The sequence below is a fragment of the Gekko japonicus genome, unplaced genomic scaffold (assembly GCF_001447785.1).
Source record: "Gekko japonicus isolate JY-2015 unplaced genomic scaffold, Gekko_japonicus_V1.1 scaffold4731, whole genome shotgun sequence".
NCBI classification, from domain to species: Eukaryota; Metazoa; Chordata; class Lepidosauria; order Squamata; family Gekkonidae; genus Gekko; species Gekko japonicus.
Genome location: NW_015176592.1, coordinates 41,469 through 63,594, shown reverse-complemented (window position 1 = coordinate 63,594; position 22,126 = coordinate 41,469). Strand labels below are relative to the sequence as shown.

The window sequence follows — 22,126 nt, the reverse complement described above, 5'->3', positions numbered from 1 at the left end:
ATTTATTTACTCGCCCGGCCAGGTGGCTGCTACTACAACTCGGTGTGGTTTCCTCAACGTCTTAAGGAGGTTGACCGGGCGGGAACACCCTGGAGAGGCCTATGATTAGCTTTTGTGTGGGGAAAGTGATCATTTGCCTCCTCCGGTGAGAAGGCACCCTACTTTCGCAAACGGGTGCCGCTGGGTTTCCTTCTGAGGGCGGCTTCTCTCCCCTCCACGGCCCCTACCGAAATAAGCACAGCCACAACACGTAATTAGCCCCGTAAGCCAGGAGGAAAAGAGGCTTAACCCGGGCACATGGAAAGCTGTCCCTGACCGAGGCACATTAGATCCTTCTCAGACAGTTGTGAATCACCTCAGCAGTGAGAGAGCAGCCTGGCAAGGGACTCTGCCGTCTGCCCTCCCCGCCTTGGTGGTGCACGTCCTTGGTCCCGAGGAGATCAGGTCGGACACCTGAGGAGTGTGCCGGGAGCATCGAGGCAGGTGAGTGGCCACCTGGAATACCGTCAAGGGGCAGCCCCAAAGGGAGTCTTTCCACTGGGATGGCCCTTTGGGGGAGAGCGTGGGCATGGCTGATCTCCTCACGTCTGGCAACATTTGCGTTACGGATACACGTTTACTATGTTGAGGGCTCTGTTTGACATGAAGTTTGGGGGCGTTTTCTTTTCTCTCTGGTGCACCAGGTGAGATCTGGGTACCTGGGGTTTGTGTATCGGGGGGGGGGATCTGTCATTTGGTGTAGAGCCAGTTTGGTGTAGTGGTTACCAGTGCAGATTCTAATTTAGGAGAACCGGGTTTGATTCTCCCCCTCCTCCACATCCAGCGGCTGGTGCGACCTTGGGCCAGTCACAAGTTCTCTCGGAGCAGTCCTCTCGGAGCTCTCTCAGCCTCGCCTACCTCGCAGGGTGTCTGTTGTGGGAAGGGAAAGGAGATTGTAAGCCACTCTGAGAGTCCTTTGGGCAGTGAAAGGCGGGGCACAAATCCAGCCTCCCCCTCTTCTTCTCTCTATGTTTTTGGCTTCTGTTATGTCTGGTCTCTGTTGGAAGGGAAGGGGATGCTACTGTCCAGGAGTATTTCGAGGTACGGAGAGACATTAGGGCTTCCCTGTGCCCTCTGAGGGTGTGAAATTCTCTGTCCTAAGAGGGTGTTGCCTACCAGGCTTTCAGCAGCTGGCGGGAGAAAGAGCTTCAAAAAAAATCGTGGTGGCCATAGTGTGACGTCACTTCCAAAATACCCCAGAAGTGATGTCTCGCTTCTGGCGGAATGGCTGGAAACTGTGGTAAAACCATAGAATGTTGGTAATTCCTAGAGAGGACTGATCTCAGTTTTTTTTCCGGAAGTGACTCCATGCCATAGCTGAGAGCTGCCCCTGCACCCCTGAAACAGCCACATGACCACATGAAGACGTTGAATCAAACCCTTGGTCTGTCAGAGTCAGTATTGTCGATAACAATACAGGGGTTGCAGTATCAAAAACTAAAAATGACAAAAAGTACTGCAATTGTGCATTCATATGTTCATTTCTCTATAATCCTATAAGCATACAAAATTACGACATTCAGCATGACATTAATTTCATGTCTTTACAGATGATAACAAATGATAACAAATTTGTTACAGACGATAAATTTTCAGAGAAGGGAAACCTTCCTTTTCCTCACTCTCAAATTCACCAACTTGTACAGCCCGTGATTACAATTTGAGAGTGAGGAAAAGGAAGGTTTCCCTTCTCTGAAAATCATTGAATTCTTATGAAGTGTCTATGGAGTGAAGAAGACAACTGATCGTATGTTGATTGACGTAAGAAGAAGGCTCACGAAACGGGAGATATTCCGGAGAGTTTCGTCCATCATTTCATCATTTGTTATCATCTGTAAAGACATGAAATTAATTAATGTTATGCTGAATGTCGTAATTTTGTATGCTTATAGGATTATGGAGAAATGAACATATGTATGCACAATTGCGGCATTTTTGTCATTTTTAGAGGCAGTATTGTCTACTCAGACTGGCAGCAGCTCTCCAGGGTCTCAGGCGGGGGTCTTTCACATCACCTCCTGTCTTGTCCTTTCAACTGGAGGCACCAGGGATTGAACCTGGGACCTTCTGCATGCCAAGCAGAGGCTCTTCCACTCACCCACAGCCCCTTCCTTTCCCTGCCTCACTTGTTCTCCTGGTCCTGCAACCCTAGGAGATATGGGGAGCATGAAGGAGATACAGGAGAGCTACGGAGTGTGAAGAAGATGTGGGAGACAGAGTGTTGTGAAGAAGATAGAACAGACCGAGGGAAGGAAATCTGGACATTTGTCGTCCTGGTCTCCCTTCTGGTTCTTCTCTCCAGCTGCTGTGACACGCCAGGCACCCATCAGCTCTTGAGCTGCTTTCGCTGAACACCAAGATGGTGAACTGGAGAGCAGTTACAGTCCAGGGCAGGGGTCATTTAGTAGAGAAAGAGGTGCAGGAGCTCATTAGCATAACTCATTAGCATAACTTATTTGCATATGCCACACCCCCTGACATCACCGGAAGTGTGTCAGAAGGCAACACCCACTGCAACTTACCTGGCTGCTTCTTGCTCCTCGTGGCCCGGGGCTGCTGGGAGCAGGGGGCGGGGCTTGTCGCATGCGCCCGCCCCCTGGGCTCTTTACTGCCGGAGCTCCACTCCTGTAGGAAATGACCCCTGGTCCAGGGTTTGATCCTGGGCTACGATCAGACGCACAATTAGACCCGACATAGGCGCGAATGCCAGGAAGCAGTGTTCCCTCTAAGCTGAGTTAGTGTGAGCCAGCTTACAGTTTTCTAGCCTCCGGCTCACACATTTTTGTCTTAGCTCAGGAAGGAGGGCTCCAGAGCAAACTAATTTATGCAGTAGCCAAATCGCTCGCTCACAGCTTTAATGCCTGGAGCTCACAGAGTAGAATTTTTGCTCACAGGACTCCACAGCTTAGAGGGAACATTGCCGGGAGGATTTAAAGGGTGCGATCGGACAGCAACATCTGGGAAGCATTCTGCAGCCGTCAGCAACCCATGCTGCTCCGCCACAGAAGCGGAGTTAAAAGACAGGGGGGTAAAGCTGGTAGTCAATGGGTCGCGATGGGCCACGGACGGACTTTCCCCTGTCTGGTCCCTCCAGCGTGCTCTCATGCCGTCGGGATGGCCTGACTCCGTGCCGTTGTCCCCCCCCCCTCGCAGTATGCGCATCATCCCAAACTCCACAGGGAGCCCTCAGTGCAGAGGTGTGGTTCATCGATCCCTCGTTTAAGCGCATGGGAAACGAACGGCACATAAACAAACAAACCTGACTCACCCGCAGTTGCACCTGACCACACACTGACGGGCTGTGCTCACAGCTTCAAAGGGAGGTGTGATCGTGCAACTAGGGGGACAAATTCCTCCGGAGGAAATAGCCTTGCTTCCCCCCCCATTTTATCTGGCACGTGTGACCGCACCCCTGGGTGACTAAACTGACCTGGTGTGGACGTGGCGATCAGAGTTCGGCTGCATTTATTGCCCTGGGCTCTCAAGAAGTGTTCCCTCTAAGCTGAGTTAATGTGAGCTAGCTCACAGTTTATAAGCCCCCAGCTCACACGTTTTCGTCTCCGCTCAGGAAGGAGGGCTCCAGAGCAAACTAATTTATGCAGCAGCCGAATCGCTCGCTCACAACTTTAATGCCGGTAGCTCACCGAGTAGAATTCTTGCTCACAAGACTCCACAGCTTAGAGGGAACATTGCTCTTAAGTCCAGATTTGGTGGGCTGGAAGGTGGATTGTTTTTTTTTCTTTTCCAAAACAATTTATTAGGATATGATACATATAATCCAATATAGTTCATAATTTCACAAAAAAAAACACCATCCTGCCCTCCTCCCTTCCCCCCCCAATTCGACTTCCCACAGTGCTCCAAACTCCTGTACAATTCTTAGTTCTTTTTTCTTCTTCTTCATTTATTCAAAATGCCCATAGGTAACTTAATTCTCTCTATGTTATTCATACAATTTTGTCTAATCTTTAATAACTCTTAACTTCAATAATTGTCAAAGCTAAATAATCCGTCCCTTACATCCCAGTTCTTCTCCAAATAGTCTTTAAGATCCTTCCAATTTGCAAAAAAAAAGTCCTCTGCTTCCAAATTATTTAATTTCCTCGTCATTTTGTCCATTTCAACCATAAACAGTAATTTCTTAATCCAGTCTCCAACTTCAGGTACTTTATCTTGTTTCCAACATTGAGCATACGTCATTCTTGCTGTTGTAATCATATACCACATCAATGTCCTCTTTGCCACATTAACTTCCTCCATTTTTAGTCCCAAAAGTAGTATTTCCGTTTTTTTCTTAAAATTGCATTTTTACAATTTTTTCCATTTCTGCATGTATCTCAGCCCAATAACTTTTTGCTTTCTCGCAAGTCCACCACATATGATAAAACGAACCTTCTACTTTTTTACATTTCCAACATTTACTTGACATATTACTGTTCATATTAGCAATCTTTTTTGGTGTCATATACCATGTATACATCATCTTATAACAATTTTCTTTTAAATTATTACATGTTGATATTTTCATTGCATTTTTTCGTAAAAATTCCCAAGATGACATCATTATTTCTTTGTTCATGTTAATTGCCCATTTTATCATTTGCTCTTTAACCATTTCATCTTCAGTATACCATTTCAGTAAAATCTTATACATTTTTGAGATTAGCTTTTTACCTCCCTCCATCCATACTTTCTCCATCATTATATGTCTGTCTAAACCCAAAAGTTTTCTTATCTTTTTTGAACAGGTCATTGATTTGTCTATATTGAAACCACAACCATATTTAAAAGCCAAATCTTCTTCCATTTTCATTTCAAATGTTTTACCCACTACTTTCAGCATATCTTTATACTGTACCCATTCCTCCCCTTTATAAGCTAAAAAAAGTTTAATAACTTCCGCCGGTACTATCCAAAGAGGTCTCTCATCCGAGAAAAACCTTCTATATTCCGTCCACGTGTCAAACAGAACCCTTCTAATAAAATGATGTTTTAAAAGACCATCCAGTTTCACCTTTTCATACCATAAATAGGCATGCCAACCAAATTTACAATCATGTCCCTCTAACGCCAAAAATTCCATATTGTTTAACATAATCCACTGTTGTAACCAGGTTAAACAGACCGCATCATGATATAGTTTTAAGTTAGGTAATTGAAAACCACCTCTTTCCTTTGAGTCACACAAAATCTTCATTTTGATTCATGGTTTTCTCCCGGCCCACACAAATTGGAAGGTGGATTGTTGTGATCTACTGACATTCCTTCTCCCTCAGCGGGGATTGTGTCAGCTCAGTTCCCTTATATTTAAGTGGGTGCATCAGACACTGGGTTTCCATCACAGTCTAGGGATTCTATTGGATGGAAGCGACAGAGGTTTATAAAATTATGCACAGGATAAAGAATGTTGACAAAGAGAACTTTTCTCCCTCTCCCAAAACATTAGAACTCAAGGGCATCCAATGAAGCCGATGGGCTGTAGGCTCAGGACAGACAAAAATAAATACTACTTTGCACAGAGATGGATTAAAATGTGGAATTTGCTGCCAGAGGATGTAGTGATGGCCACAGGAATAATCAGCTTTAAAGGGGGATTAGATAGGTTCATGGAGGATGTTTATCAATGGCTACTAGCCTTGGTGATTAAAGGGTACCTCCACATTCAGAGGCACTAAGCCTCTGAATCCCAGAGCCAGGAGGCAACATCAGGGGAAGGAACTGGTCGGTTGAGACAGGATGCTGGACTTAATGGACCACTGGTCTGATCCAGCAGGGCATTTCTGATGTTCTTATGAAGTGGTCTCAGCAGTGGTGTGAATGTCCTTGACTCCACATCCAGGCTAGTTGTCCTAGGGGACTTCAATGTACCGAGGCTGTCTTGCTGGGTGTGGCTTGGTGGGACATCATAAGAACATAAGAGACACCAATGTTGGATCAGGCCAAAGGCCCATCCAGTCCAACACTCTGTGTCACACAGTGGCCAGAAATACCAGGTGTCATCAGGAGGTCCACCAGTGGGGCCAGGACATTAGAAGTCCTCCCACTGTTGACCCCCCCAAGCACCAAGAAGACAGAGCATCACTTGCCCCAGAGCCCCTATCTACACCTTGTGGCTAATAGCCACTGATGGACTTCTGCTCCATATGCTTATCTAATTCCCTCTTGAAGCCGTCCATGCTTGTAGCCGCCACCACTTCCTGTGGCAGTGGATTCCATGTCTTAATCTCTCTTTGGGTGAAGAAGGACTTCCTTTGATCCGTTCTAACCTGACCGCTCAGCAATTTCATGGAGTGCCCACGAGTTCTTGTATTGTGAGAAAGGGAGAAAAGGACTTCTTTCTCTACCTGCTCCATCCCATGCATAATCTTATAAACCTCAATCGTGTCTCCCCTCAGTAGTCGTTTCCATATTATATCATAGTTTCCATATTAATCATGGTTTCCATATTAATCATGGGTCTGTCTCAAATTACCCATGAAGCAAGACGCTGTCACAATTTGGTTCCCTTCCCAGGTCGGGAGGAAGACCTGGGAATGGGGAAACTCCATATCACTCCTTGGCCAAGAGCAGATCATTATCCAACTGGGTCTAGACTCTTAAGAGATGTTGAAACTTCTCAGGGGTGTGAGACTAGTTCATCTGGTCCACCCTCAGAAGCTAATTGATCCAGATGAGTTCAGAATTGCTCCAGGGGTTTTTCCCAGTAGCTCAGTTAATGATGGCCCATTTGAAGCCTTGCCCAGTCTCTGGAGTAAGGGAAGGGCGGGTGATGGTGGTGGTGGTCATGGTGAGGTTTGACATGGTCAGATTTCTAAAAGCATTCCAGAATAAGAATCCTGACATGCGTTGGACATCGTTTTGGAGGGTAGTCGTGTTGGTCTCCGGTAGAAGAGCCAGTCTGGTGTAGTGGTTAAGTGCACGGACTGTAATCTGGGAGAACTGGGTTTGATTCCCCACTCCTCCACTCGCAGCTCCTGGATGACCTTGGGCATAGTTCTGTCAGAGCTGTTCTCTCAAGAGCAGCTCTCTCAGAGCTCTCTCAGGCCTCACAGGGTGTCTGTTGTGGGGAGGGGAAGGGAAAGGAGATTGTAAGCCACTCTGAGACGCTTTCGGGTAGTGAGGGGTATAAATCCAACCTTCTCCTCTTCTTCCTCTTCCTCTTCTTTCCCCCCCCCATTCAACTTTGGGGGGAGTCCATTGTTCTGAACTTGTGAGTGAACTCAGGTCCCGCAATCTCCCATTGTAATCTCCTCTTGCAGCGTCTCTCTTTGAGGACCGCCACTCGTACACCAGCAGTAGTAGTTCTTCTTCTTCTACTACTTCTTCTTGATACAAGATTTTTAGAGTAAAAGCCATGCATCTGGAAAATGGAGGTTTGACTCTTGAAAGCTTATACCCCCAAATTCTTGTTGGTCCTTAAGGTGCTACTGAAGAAGAAGAGCAGATTTTTTTATACCCGTCTTTTCTCTGCCCTAAGGAGTCTCGGAGTGACTGACAATCGCCTTCCCTTCCTCTCCCCACAACAGGCACTTTCACAGTGTCCCCTCCAGGGGTCGTTTCGTAGAAAAAGAGCTAGGGGAACTCATTAGCATAACTCATTAGCATATGCCACACCCCCTGACATCATAAGGCCCAGCGGTGGACCTGCAAGGCCGGTGGGAGTGTGAGGAAGCCCCGCCAAGGCCCTCCCTGGCCCCAGGCAGGCAGGGGTGGGGAGAGGCGGGGGGGAAGCAACTTACCCACTCTCTTCTCCTGCCTCCTCCTGACTGAATGAGGGCCGGAAGTGGGGCGGCCAGAAGCAGGGGGTGGGGCTTCATCGTGTGACCTGCCCCCTCACCTCACCCAGGGGAACTGCGATCCCCCGCGATCCCCCCCGAAATGACCTCTGGTCCCCTCTAAGATGAGTTAATGTGAGCTAGCTCATAGTTTTTTAGCCTCCGGCTCACAGATTTTTGTCTTAGCTCAGGAAGGAGGGCTCCAGAGCAAACTGATTTAGGCAGCAGTAGCCAAATTGCTCACTCACAACTTTAATGCCAGGAGCTCACAAAGCAGAATCTTTGCTCACAAGACTCCACAGTTTAGAGGGAGCTCTGTGTGGGGCTGAGAGAGTTCGGAGAGAACTGTGACTGGCCCATGGTCACACAGCTGGCTTCATGTGGAGGAGGAGGGGGGAATCACACCTGGTTCTCCATGTTAGAATCTGCAGCTCTAAACCACTATGCTACACAGGATACAAATCTCGCTGTTCATTGAATATATATGCCTGGGGATGTTTGAAAGGGAATGATGGGGTTCCCCTCAGACACAAAAGAAGATTTTTTTAAAATGTGGCCTTCCTGAAAGATGGTGACTCGTGCCTGTAAGAGTAGACTTGTTTTGATAATTATTTAAGTATTTGAAAGGCTGTCACTTATAAAGGAGGGCAGGGAGCTGCTCCTGTTGGCGGCAGAGGAGAGGATTCACAAGAATGGGTTTAAATTAAGGGCGGGAAGGTACCGCCTGGCTTTTAGGAAAAACTTTACAGTCAGAGTTATGCAACAGTGAAATGGGCTGCCTGGGGAGGTGGTGGGCTTCACGTCATTGGCAGTCTTTAAGCAGTGGCTGGACCAACACCTGTCAGGGATGCTCTAGGCTGATCCTGCACTGAGCAGGAGGTTGGACTAGATGACCTCTATGGTACCTCCCAACTCTATGCGATTCTGTGGGATTATTAGAAAGGGAATTGAAAATGGATCAGCCAGTATCATAATGCCCCTGTATAAATCGATGGTGCAACCTCATTTGGAGTACTGTGTGCAGTTCTGGTCACCACACCTCAAAAAGGATATTATAGCATTGGGAAAAGTGCAGAAAACGGCAACTAGAATGATAAAAGGGTTGGGACACTTTCCCTATGAAGAAAGGTTAAAACGCTTGAGGCTCTCTAGCTTGGAGAAACGATGGCTGACTTCCGGTGGGTGGATCGGCGATGGCGGTCGCTCTCCTTGATGCCCGAGGAGGCGACTAGCACACCTTCAGCTTGGATGGGTGCCACCTCAAGTGGCACCCCCACGGAGCCCTTGTGAAGGGTTCCAGGCCAGGGGGCTTTTGAGAGTTAGCCTCTTCGATGGCTTGATGCCGGAGAATAGAGGCTTCCCTCCACCCTAATGGTCCAGCCGATGGGTGACCTTAGGGTACAAGCCAATCTAACCAGGACAAGTGCAGGAGATCGAGCGGAATAGCATATGAAGAGAGCAGGGTCAAGATATGACCAACAATGAACGTGAGTTCGAAATAAACGGACTATTTTACTAAAACGGAGTCCCCCCCCCTGGAGGGAAAAGCAGTGCGTAAGGAGAGACGCCTCCTAAGTGCATGAATGGACTAATGTAGCGAAGGGGGAAGGGGGAAAATAATCAGCGAGTTTTTTCCCCGGAGAGACTTACTTGAGTACTGATAGTGAAACGACGAGTCTTTCGAGTCCTGGCATAGCAGTTTGGAAGTGTAAACAAAGTGGAATATGGCGGCTTCCCGAGGAAAGTTAAAACCGAAACCAGACAGTCAGAGCCCAAGACCGGAAGAGGGAGCAGACATTATGAAGTTGCTAGCGGATATGCTGAAGCCAGTAATGGAGCAACTTGGTGGTATTAACCAGCAATTGGCTACACTAAACCAAAACTTTGCTCTGCAGCAACGCCAGCTGGCAGAAATGGAGAAGAAAGTGGAGCATGCAACTGTGAAAATTACAGAGATGGATATCGCAAATAAGGAGATGAAGAAAAGAGTGACGGATGTGGAAACAACACAAAAACTTCAGGAAACTTGTTTGTTACAGCTTCAAATGGAAAAAGCTAACATGACTCTCAGATTTCAGGGGGTGCCTGAAATTGAAAAAGAAGATTTAAAGAAGACCCCGGGAGAGATCATCGCTCCAGTAACAGATATATCAGCGGATGAAATAGTAAAAGACATGGAGGCTGCCTATCAGACTCATGCCCCTTGTAAGCCGCCCTGAGCCCATTCGTGGGGAGGGAGGGGTAAAAATGCCTAAATAAATAAATATCAGAAAAAATAACCTGCCTGGAGAGATTGTGGTGAGATTCACAAGAAGACAAACCAGAGATGCGGTATTAAAGGCAACTTCGGCAAATTCACTGAAAATTGGGAATACAATCATAAAGACTTTAAAGGATATCCCATTTGAAATCCGTCAAAAGAGGAAAGGCTACAAGGAATTGATCTAATTTCTTCAAACTAATGGAATTTAGTACAGGTGGGTGATTCCTGAAGGTGTAATTTTTAAAGTCAACGATAAAAGAGAGAAGATTGACTCCATCTTTAAAGCTAAGGAATTTTTGAGACGTCAGCTTGGACCGGAAGAAGAACTTAAAGATGAAGAATCCAAGTCAAGTGACTCTGCTACTTCGGGAATGAATGAGGACTCTGTGGGGGAATCGGGTGCGGGAGCGGGAGCAGCGAAAACTGTGTATGACTTTAGGGATAGAAAACCGAAGTAAGGGCAGAAGGACTCTGTAAATTGCTCTTTGAACTAAAGAAGATGCTCAAGAAGCACTCTCACAAATATTACTAATATAGAAGATGTGTTAAACAAGAACTTCACAAGTATATTGTATCACTAACACTTGTTTTACTAACATTTAGATTAACATGGAAAGGATCTCCTACTCTTGGGATTTTAGTTAGTGAGGGTATCTTTCCTTTATCCTTAGATGTAGTCCCCCTTCCTTTATTTTTCGTTGTAGTTAATAGTCTTATGAAAAAATAATAAAAATACCCTCTCGGGAGTTTCAAAAAAGAGAGAGAGAGAAACGATGGCTGAGGGGTGACATCATCGAGGTTTACAAGATTTGTGCATGGGATAGAGCAGGTAGAGAAAGAGGTACTTTTCTCCCTTTCTCACAATATAAGCACTCGTGGGCACTCCATGAAACTGCTGAGTAGTCAGGTTAGAACAGATAAAAGATAGTCCTCTTCACCCAAAGAGTGATTAACACATGGAATTCACTGCCCCAGGAGGCGGTGGCGGCTACAAGCATGGACGGCTCCAAGAGGGAATTAGCTAAACATCTGGAGCAGAGTTCCATCAGTGGCTATTAGCCACAAGGTATAAATAGGAAGTCTCGGTCTGGGGCAAGGGATGCTCTGTCTTCTTGGTGCTTGGGGAGGGGGCAACAGTGGGAGGGCTCCTAGTGTCCTGGCCCCACTGGTGGACCTCCTGATGGCACTGGTATTTCTGGCCACTGTGTGACACAGAGTGTCGGGCTGGATGGGCCATTGGCCTGATCCAAGATTGGCTTCTCTTATGTTCTATGATTGCTATCAGATTGTTCTAACGTTGCTGTTTGAAATCTAGATACATTTTAGGGAAATTTGTTTATCTAGTGCAATTCTGTCCCTGGCATCTTTCGAGGAGGGGCCGTGGCTCAGTGGTTTGCTCACAAGACTCCACAGTTAAAGAAACAGGCAGTGGGTGATGCGAAAGTCCTCCGCCTGAGACCCAAGTGAGCGGCTGTCAGTCTGGGTAGATGAGGCTGACCTTGATCCAAGGCTCTGATTCTGCAGAAGGCAGCTTCGTGTGTGCGCCTGTCTGTGTGAGCTCAGCAATGGATCTTCTCCATTTTCTCTTGACAAAACCCTTCTGAGCTGGCTTAGGCTGAAAGAGCAGTCAGAATAGACCAGCTTTCCCCGGGGCTCACCAGAGCCTGGGAGCTAAGCAGGGTTAGCCACCGTCATTAATTGGATGGAAGACCACCAAGGAGGATTTGGGGTTGCTATGCAGAGGAAGCCGACAGCAAACCACCTCTGACCATCTCTTGCCTGGAACGCCCCATAGGTGGGGTCGCCATGAGTTGCAACAACAACATGTTCTTGTTGTTGTCCTAGGCTGAAAGTGGCCCAAAGTCATCCAGGGAACATCATGGCTGGAGCGCAGATCTGAACCCAGGTCTCTCCAGTCCTAATCTGATGCTTAACCATTGCGTCATTGGTGATTTTTTTTACCAGAGGGTAGCTGTGCTGGGAATGGAAGGCTTCCTGGTATAGCCCGATCTCATCAGATCTCGGAAGCTAAGCAGGGTCTGTACTTGGAAGGGAGATGGCCAGGGAAGATAATGCAGAGGAAGACAATGGCGAACCACCTCTCCTTCTCACTTGCCTTGAAAGCCCCTCGCTCGGATCTCTATACCTCAGCTGTGACTGGACGGCGCTTCACACGCAGACACACAAACACACAAATGTTCTGCAGTAGAACAGCATCTTAAAGACCAACGAGATTTTCAGGGTGTACACTTTCGAGCCTTTGTGTCGAAAGCTTATACCCAAACATCTCGATAACCAGTTTGGTGTAGTGGTTAAGAGCGCGGACTCTAATCGGGGAGAACCGGGTTTGATTCCCCACTCCTCCTCCACTTGCACCTGCTGGATGACCTTGGGCAAGCCATGGTTCTGATAAGAGCTGTTCTTGAAAAAGAGCAGTTTCTCTCAGAGCTCTCTCAGCCCCACTGACCTCACAGGGTGTCTGTTGTGGGGAGGGGAAGGGAAAGGAGTCTGTAAGCAGCTCTGAGACTCCTCCAGGTAGTGAAGGGTGGGGTATAAATCCAATCTCTTCTTGTCCTCTTCTTGCTGGTCTCTAAGGTGTTACTTAAAGGAGTCTGTAAGCAGCTCTGAGACTCCTCCAGGTAGTGAAGGGTGGGGTATAAAGCCATCCTTCCTGAGCTAAGACAAAAATGTGTGAGCTGGAGGCTAAAAAACTGTGAGCTAGCTCACACTCACTCAGCTTAGAGGGAACACTGGTTGCCCTGTTAGTCTGTCTGCAGCAGTAGAAAGGAGCCAGAGTCCAGGAGCACCTGAAAGACTAACAGAATCTGTGGCAGGGGAGGAGCTGTCGTAAGTCACTGCAGAAGTGAGCAGTGACTCACAAGAGCTCATTGGTGTTGCTGCTAGCCACTCAGTCGTGTCCGGCTCTTGGCGATTCTATGGGCCAGCTCTCTCCATGTTTTCCGATCTTGTACTGTTTCTTTGATTCGTTCCGTGCTCAGGCTGGTGTCGACTTTTACGGCGTCAAGCCACCGTGCTTTCTGGCGGCCCGGTTTCCTTTCGCCGCTAACCAATCCAAGCACAACTGTTTTTTCGAGTGATCTCTTCCTCATGACATGGCCAACAATAAGTCAGTCGCAGTTTTGTGGTTTTTTTCCTTCTAGTGGCATGTCTGGTTTTATGTGCTGCAGTACTTGCTTGCTGTTTGTCACCTTTGCCACCCAAGGAATGTGCAGAAGTCTTCTCCGCCACCACAGCTCAAATGAGTCGATTTTCCACCTGTGTTGCTTCTTTATTGTCCAACATTCTCATACCCTGCCACCAATGCTCCCTGTGGTGTCTTGTGAACAAACATTCTACTTTGCGAGCTGCTGGCATTAAAGTTGTGAGCGAGCGATTTGGCTGCTGCATAGATTAGTTTGCTCCGGAGCCATCCTTCCCGAGCGAAGACAAAAATGTGTGAGCCGGAGGCTAGAAACCTGTGAGCTGGCTCACGCTAACTCAGCTTAGAGGGGACACTGCCTGCCACAAATTTTGTTAGTCTTACCCTTTTCTACTCCTCATAATGGTCACTCTTAACATTTTTCCTTCTTCCGAGATTTATTTATTATTTATCTGTTTAATTTGTATCCCGCCCTCCTGGCCAAGGCAGACTCAGGGCGGCTTACCTAAGATATGTTAAAACACGGGGGCGGGGCATCGGTCGCTAAGATGGTGGGCGTGTTTTAGAGGAGCTCCGGTGGACCCTCCCGACTTCCTTTCAAAACGGCAACTTTTGATACACTCTTGGCCCCAAAAAGGCATGGGTAAGCTGAATAAGGATCGTCAACATACGGCGATAACCTCAGCGTCCCATTTAAAAACCTTTTTCCAGAACGAAAGCTTGTCTTCTAAATCTGTAAGCCCTGCTCTCGCGACCGACAAAATGGCGGCGGGAGGCACACGCCAAGATCATAGCCCCTCAATGTTTACAAAGAAAGACTTTCAAGATGCCTTAAGAGACTTCAAAACTGAGATGCTGGTTAATATTAACGCAATCATTAAACCTATGTCTGAAAAACTAGAACAAATGCAGTCATCGATTCAACAAATAGCCCAATCTGCTGAAACGGCTATTGAAACCTCGATCTCTAACCAAGAAGATATTAGAAGCTTGCAAGATTCTGAGACTTGAGCACGGGAACACATTCTACTACTAGAACACAGATCAAAGGAAAAATTTCTGAAATTTCGTGGCTTCCCGGAGAACGCGGAGGGACAAACAGACCTTACCATCTTTATAGCTACTTGGCTCGGCAAAGTGATTGCATTTGATGACGGAGCAGAGCCCATGCTCACCCGTGCCTATCGATTAAGCAACAGCAATGCGCATAAACGAAGAAGTCCTCGGGACATTTTAGTTGAATTTCTAGACTTTAAAAATAAAAGTCGCGTGCTGCTAGAGGTCAGAAAGGTGGGAAGCTTAAAATTCAACGACAAGACAATACATATTTTCCCGGATGTCCCCCCAGAAGCCCTTCAAATTAGGAGATCTCTCAAGCCCATAACATCCAGGCTAATTGAGGAAGACATCAAATATCGCTGGGCAGCTACTGGATATCTACAGGTTTGCTACACCAGGCAGCTGATCTCGAGGCAGGAGCAGCAATGCTGAAGGCACTAGGTCTACAACTCCTGGAAGACATGGAAACCGAAATAGCAGACCGCAAACGCAAAAGACCGGAACATTCCACTCCACTACGCTGGAATAAGGTTTCTTCACGACGCCGGATGAACTTTTAAGCGCACATACAAGTTTCTTTTGACTTTTAGTTTTGGATCAAATCTTTTTTATATAAGAGCTTATAAGACGGCATAGATGAACAATATTACTATATTTGATCCCAAGAGTCTGAATCTAAAGGAAGTTGGGAGGGGGGACCTGGCGGTAGTTTCCATAGGCCCCTTTAAAAATTAATGGTTAAGAGTATTGTTGTATTTTGTACATTGTTGTTTATAGTCTCAAATGTTGAGCCCATAAGGCTCAGTGAGGGACATGGCTCCTCACACAGGGACTATGGGGGAAGGGGGGTAAGTTGGGGATTTTCCACAGTTTGCTGTTTTAATCTTCAATATGAAAGTTCTTACTCATTTCAACTTTATTGCTTTATACTTGTTATTAAAGTTAAACAAACTTTGTTTAATAAACTTTTTGTTCAAAGGTTACATGATAAACATTGGTCACGAAAGTTTAACTACATAAATGAGTTCCTTATCTGCCTACATAACAATGAAGCAAGGCTCTTTAAGTATTTTTCCCTTGAGGTACGATGGAAGACTTAAACATTCTCACTTTAAATTGTCAAGGTTTAAATAATTATATTAAGAGCAAACGTATAGCTAAACAACTTCAACAACAAAAAATACACATTGCCTTTCTTCAAGAAACTTATGTCAAAAAAGGCACAAAAGTTCTCCCCAAAACATGTTTTCCAACACAGTTTCTAGCCTTTGGAACTAACAAATCTAGAGGGGTTGCAATTGCAATTGCCAGTGATAGTAAATACAAAGTTGATGACTCTTTAATTGATACTGACGGCCGATTTTTATTTATTAAGGGTCAACTTAATGACGAAAACCTAACTTTAGCTACTCTATACGCACCTTTTGTTGTTGTTCAGTCGCACAGTTGAGTCCGACTCTTCGCGACCCCATGGACGAGCTCCCGCCAGGCCCTCTGGTCCTCTGCCGCCCTCCGAAGCCTGCTCAACTTCATGCTCGTTGCATCTATGACACTGTCCAACCATCTCATCCTTTGCCGTCCCCATCTTCTTTGACCTTCAATCTTTCCCAGCATCAGGGTCTTCTCCAGTGAGTGCTCCCTTCTCATTTGGTGGCCAAAGTATTTGAGCTTCAGTTTCATTATCTGGCCTTCCAGGGAACAGTCAGGGTTGATTTCTTTGAGGATTGACTGATTTGATCTTCTTGCAGTCCAAGGGACTCTCAAGAGTCTTCTCCAGCACCATAGTTCAAAAGAATCTATTCTTCGGCGCTCGGCCTTCCTTATAGTCCAACTCTCGCAGCCATACATGACTACTGGGAATACCACTGCTTTGACCATGCGGACTTTTGTTAATGTCAATCAAATCCAATTTTTGTCGATGGTTCTATCTAAATTGAAGAATTTTGCCAATTGTCCCATAATTTTAGGAGGTGACTTTAATTACTTAATGAATCCAAAGCTTGATAGATCATCACAATCCCCATCAAGCAAAACTACTGCAACATCCAGAACGTCCTCCCCTTTACAGGAACTAATTTACAAGTATGATCTACATGACGTTTGGAGACTTCAACATGCCAAAGAAAGGGATTATACGTTTTATTCCCATAGATTTAAAACGCACACCAGATTGGACTACATATTTTTATCCCCATCCTTAATAAAACACACAGTGTCAACATTTATTGATATTCAGCTATGGTCTGACCACGCCCCTGTTCATTGTTCAATGAGAATAAGCCAAAGACAACACTTCAGACACAACTGGAAATTTAATAAATCACTTTTGTATGAATCATCCATGAAAAATTTCTTACAGCAACATCTTCAAGAATTTTATAAAATAAACAACACAGATGGCACATCAGTAGCAACAATTTGGGAAGCCTCCAAAGCTTTTGTTCGAGGTCATTGCATCCAGGGGTCATTTAGTAGAAAAAGAGCTAGGGGAACTCATTAGCATAACTCATTAGCATATGCCTTACCCCCTGACATCATAAGGCCCGGCGGTGGACCTGCAAGGCCGGCAGGAGTGCAAGGAAGCCCCGCCAAGGCCCTCCCTGGCCCCAGGCAGGCAAGGGTGGGGAGAGGCGGGGAGGAAGAAACTTACCCTCCCTCTTCTCCTGCCTCCTCCTGGCTGCATGAGGGCCAGAAGCGGGGCGGCTGGAAGCAGGGGGTGGGGCCTCCCACACCTCACCCGGGGGAACTGCGTTCCCCTGCGATCCCCCCCGAAATGACCTCTGATTGCATCTCTTTATTGGCCTCCTGTAGAAAGGAAAAAAGAGCAGTTAAAGCAGATCTTTTAAAATCCATACAAATCTTAGAACACAAACATAAAATTACTTGTAGTACCAAGAGATATAAAAGATTACTAAATGTATGTAAGCAGCTAGAAATGCTTGAAAACACAGAAATTCACAAAACCAACTTTAATTTTTTTCAAAACAATACCTCCAAATTGTCAAAAAGATTACGATTTCTTTCCTGGAAAACCAAAAAACGCCAAACTGAAAGATATATACATGGTTTAAAAAACACACAAAATGTGCCTCAATGCTCTACTAAGGATATTCTTACTATTTTAGAGTCCTATTACGGTCGGTTTTATTCCACTACAAATCCCCTTCCAGACCACATTATAGCCTTTTTACAATCGGTGAAACACATCAAAAAGCTAAATAAAGAACATCAAGAGATATTGGAAGCGCCTTTTACTATTCAAGAATTAGAACACATAGTGAAATCAATGAAAACTAACAAAGCCCCAGGCCCTGATGGGTTTACTACCGAATATTATGTCATTTCTACCTGAACTAAGCAAACCCTTGTTAGATACATGCAATTTGATCCAAAGCACGGGCCACATGCCTGACTCCTGGAAAACTGCAAATATGGTATTAATCCCTAAAAAAGACAAAGATAACACAGATCCTGCTTCTTTTCAGCCCATATCGCTAGTCAACACTGATTACAAAATCTTTACTGGAATGTTAGCTGCAAGATTAAAAAATATCATTGGTAACTACATTAATGCTGATCAAACCAGTTTTATTTCCTTAAGGGACATTTCTGACAATATCAGAAAAACTCTTAATATTATCCATGCAGCAAAACTCAATAAATCTAAACACTCCCTTTTATTTTCAATAGATATACAAAAAGCCTTTGACTCTCTAGAAATACTTTATTTAACAACCTTAATACACTATCTAAATTTTGGCCCGAAATTCTGCAATTCAATTCAAGCAGTATATGAAAACCCCAAGACACACATTCTTGCAAATGGTGCCGCTTCAAATTCTATCCCCCTTCAAAGGGGCACAAGACAAGGATGCCCCTTGTCTCCGTTATTATTTATTTTAGCCCTGGAACCACTAGCTTGTTCATTACGAGCCAATACCAATTTTGAAGGTATAAAAATCCGAGATAAAGAATTTAAACTAAGCATGTTCACGGATGATATTATTCTTTATGTCTCCTCCCCTAAGCGTTCACTTCAATCCATTCGCTCTACTTTAGAGTCTTTTGGTCGATTAGCAGGTTTAACAGTCAACACAACTAAATCTTTGATTTACCCAATTCATATACCACCAGAAATTCAAACTGACATTAAAGTCAACATAGTGGCTTTGTAGTATAAAGTTATGTTTGGAGTAGCAAGGCCCCCCCCTTTTTGAGCTCTATTTATAGTTCCAAATTTAACTCGTGGAGACTCATATTTCCATAAAAAATTATTGGATTCGTTTTGCCACTTTCGAAGTAAACTGTTAGGAATGAAAATAGGAAGAGTACAAAATAAATACATATATTTGGGTAAAATAAATGTACGTAATATTGATATTCTGTCAATCCATGAAAAGGAGTTGGTGTTCCATTTCGACAATTTAGACCATCAATTCCCTGTGTACTTCCACGTGATTCAATTTTAGGAGGTCATTCAACTTACCATTTTCAAAACTGGGCACCTTTTGCAGTCAGACATGGTTCATCCCAGCCAAAGAACCCTCTCAGTTTTCTATTTGGAAACACACAAAAATCACAAGAATAATTGATATAACCAAGAAAGATAAATTGTTAGACAAACTTGATACTGGCCCCGGTCACATGGGCAGGAAACTGCGGGGGAGAAGCGTGGCTGTTTGCCCTGGGGCAAACTACTGCGCGGTTACACAATCAGACCTCCCATGGAGGTCCTGTGGAGGTACCGTGGAGGTTCCATGGCAAGGGAGAGGTGCCGATCACAGGACAAGCCGGCGCGCAACAAAGAAGCGCAAACTGGTTTTTTTGTGTGTACATGACAAATGCACATGCTCCGTTGGGTGCGTGTGCGCATCCACAGAGACTTGGACAAAAAAACCCACACCTTATTTGCAAGGGGACATGGGCGGGCGCTGGATGCCACCGGAAACACGATCAGACGCCCGCCCTTGCCCCGCAGTTTCCGGAAACTAGTACCTCCGAGGTACTAGTTTTTTGCCACGCAGTTTCGGCTGGAAGCCTCGGTTGAGCCACAGGAGTGCTACGCTTCCCAGATGTGCTGGTGAGATCGCGCCCGGAAACTCCGCTTGTTTTCCGTCTCACTTGTGTGGCTTCTGTTCCGTGTGACCGCAGCCATAGAAAGGAAATATAACGTAAAGATAAAATGGTATGAATACTTACAACTCCGCCATCTCATTGAGACCTCAAATTTCAAAACATCAATTTCTTTGCCGCTTACTGATTTTGAGACAGTATTATACTGAAATCATAAAAAAGAGGACTTATATCCAAAATCTGCAAAATATTACAAAACTTTCAACAGTATAACAAACTGAGTTACCAGCAAGCATGGAAAACTGATCTTCAAATGCAACTTACAGATCAACAATGGGAACAGATTTGGAGAACGCAGACTAAAATATCACAATCACTCTATATATACGAGGCAAACATGAAAGTTCTTCTGCGCTGGTATACAACACCTGTTAAATTATCACATATGATCCCTAATTTTAAACCTTTATGTTGGAAAAACTGTGGAGAGAAGGCTACTTATATCCATTGTTGGTGGACATGCAAGTATATCAATCGATTTTGAGCACTAGTTATGCAACAAATTAGTTTGTTAACGGGATGGAATATACCTCTTGACCCTGCCCTGACGCTACTTAATTTATGGCCAAAAGACTCTCCTAATTTGACTAAAAATTTAGTAAATATTCTTCTTACCAAAAAAATGGAAAGATATTAATCCTCCAAATATTCAACAATGGATGCATAAAGTATGGGATCTCTTTATGTTGGAAAATTTTAATATTTTTAACACAGAAAACCAAACAGAATGTGATCTTATGAGTCCCCTCAACATTTGGTACCCTATATTAGATAAAGTTAATTTTGATAAATTTGACTGAGAAACAATTAGAAATGTTAAGTATAAGTTAATGTTATATACCTGATAGTTCAAATGAACAAACTTAATTTAAATGCTTTTTTATAAGAAACTTGAAAAAAAATAATGTACCTCAATATATACTTGATACTATTGCAACTCTTTTGTAACCAATTTTGTTTATACTATTGGACAATGTTATTATATTGTAAAATGTTGTTGGATGCTTTAATTATTATACATGTTCCTAAAATCTATTCTATTTTGTAAATGACTTTTGTATTAAAGTTGTAAACTCTCTTTTTCAATTTAAAAAATAATAAAATTTATGATTAAAAAAAAAGATGTTAAAACACAGAATTTAAATAAAACCACCACAACAGAGACTAAAACATATCATAAAAGTGCTAGTTCATTCAGAAATGATGGCGGCAGTCTCTCAGCCTCCAAGTAATCAACTACCACCATAGGCTGGCTTTTTGTTAGGCTGTTTATTATTAAGTTGAAAGGGCAGCAGTTTGGTGTGAGAACCAGTTTGGTGTGGTGGTTAAGTGCGCGCACGGTATAAATCCAATCTCTCTCTCTCTCTCTCTCTCTCTCTCTCTCTCTCTCTCTCTGGCTCAGGGCAGTTTACATAAGATATGTTAAAACAGCTAAAACACAGAATTTAAATAAAACCACCACAATAGAGACTAAAACATATCATAAAAGTGCTAGTTCATTCAGAAATGATGGCGGCAGTCTCTCAGCCTCCAAGTAATCAACTACCACCATAGGCTGGCTTTTTGTTAGGCTGTTTATTATTAAGTTGAAAGGGCAGCAGTGTGGTGTGAGAGCCAGTTTGGTGTGGTGGTTAAGTGCGCGGACTCTAATCCGGGAGAACCGGGTTTGATTTCCCACTCCTCCACTTGCAGCTGCTGGATGACCTTGGGCAAGCCATAGTTCTGATAAGAGCTGTTCTTGAAAAAGAGCAGTTTCTGTCAGAGCTTTGGTAGAACCGGGTTTGATTCCCCTCTCCTCTTACACCTGCTGGATGACCTTGGGCAAGCCATAGTTTTGTCAGAGCTGTTCTTGAAAAAGAGCTGTATCTGTCAGAGATCTCTCAGCCCCACCTACCTCACAGGGTGTCTGTTGTGGAAAGGGGAAGGGAAAGGAGTTCGTAAGTCACTCTGAGACTCCTTTGAGTAGTGAAGGGTGGGGTATAAATCCAATCTCCTCCTCCTCCTCCTGCTCCTCCTCCTCCTCCTCTTCTTCGTTGGTGTTGATATTGGGCCCGGGGCCTCAATACTGGAAGGGCGGCACCCTAACCGAAGGCCTGGTGGAAGACCTCCGTTCTTGTAATGTATCCAGCTATGACCGCATGGCCGGCTTGGGCTCCATGCAGTCAAGCGCAAACATTGAGCTTTGCTCAAAGAGACAATGAGCTAAGCGGATCCTAGCCCGCACCTATCAGAGGGCTAGGTTCCCAGCCAAGAGCCTATGGAACTCTCAGCCACTGTAAATAACCTATTGTGGTGTGGGGTGGTGTTCTGGGTGGTGGTTTCACGGGAAATATAAGACGGCCTGCGCGCCGGCTAAAGTTGTCTTGTTCTTCACTAATAAAAGTATGTTATCTGAAATCACTCGTCTGTCTGCGTACTTTTCAGTTCTACAGGCCCCGCGGAACCTGTAAGACAGGGCCTGTAAGAAACTGAGGAAATGCATTTTTCTTCACATACCAACAGACAGCCGCTCTTAACATTTCTCGATGCGGGAGAATATTATGGCTTCATCTGGTTGTGTGTGTGTGTGTGTGTGTCGGGAGGGGGAGCTTTTATTTGGAATCTTTGCCCCCACCTTTTGTCTCCGCTGCTTCGACTCTGCACTGGTGTGTTGTGCGCCCCCCCCCCCCTGTGTATGATGTCAAATGACCATTGCAA

At 44.9% G+C, this 22,126-nt stretch overlaps 1 protein-coding gene across 1 annotated transcript in view; it reads left to right on the top strand.

Moving 5' to 3' along the window:
- The first annotated feature begins 454 nt into the window (after positions 1 to 454).
- The window catches only part of LOC107124130 (aquaporin-7-like), a 40,684-nt gene continuing 19,012 nt past the window's right edge, over positions 455 to 22,126 (top strand). Inside the window, exon 1 of the mRNA XM_015427524.1 lies at positions 455 to 483. The gene's annotated coding sequence lies outside the window, so the exon portion shown is untranslated. The remainder of the gene's footprint in view (positions 484 to 22,126) is intronic.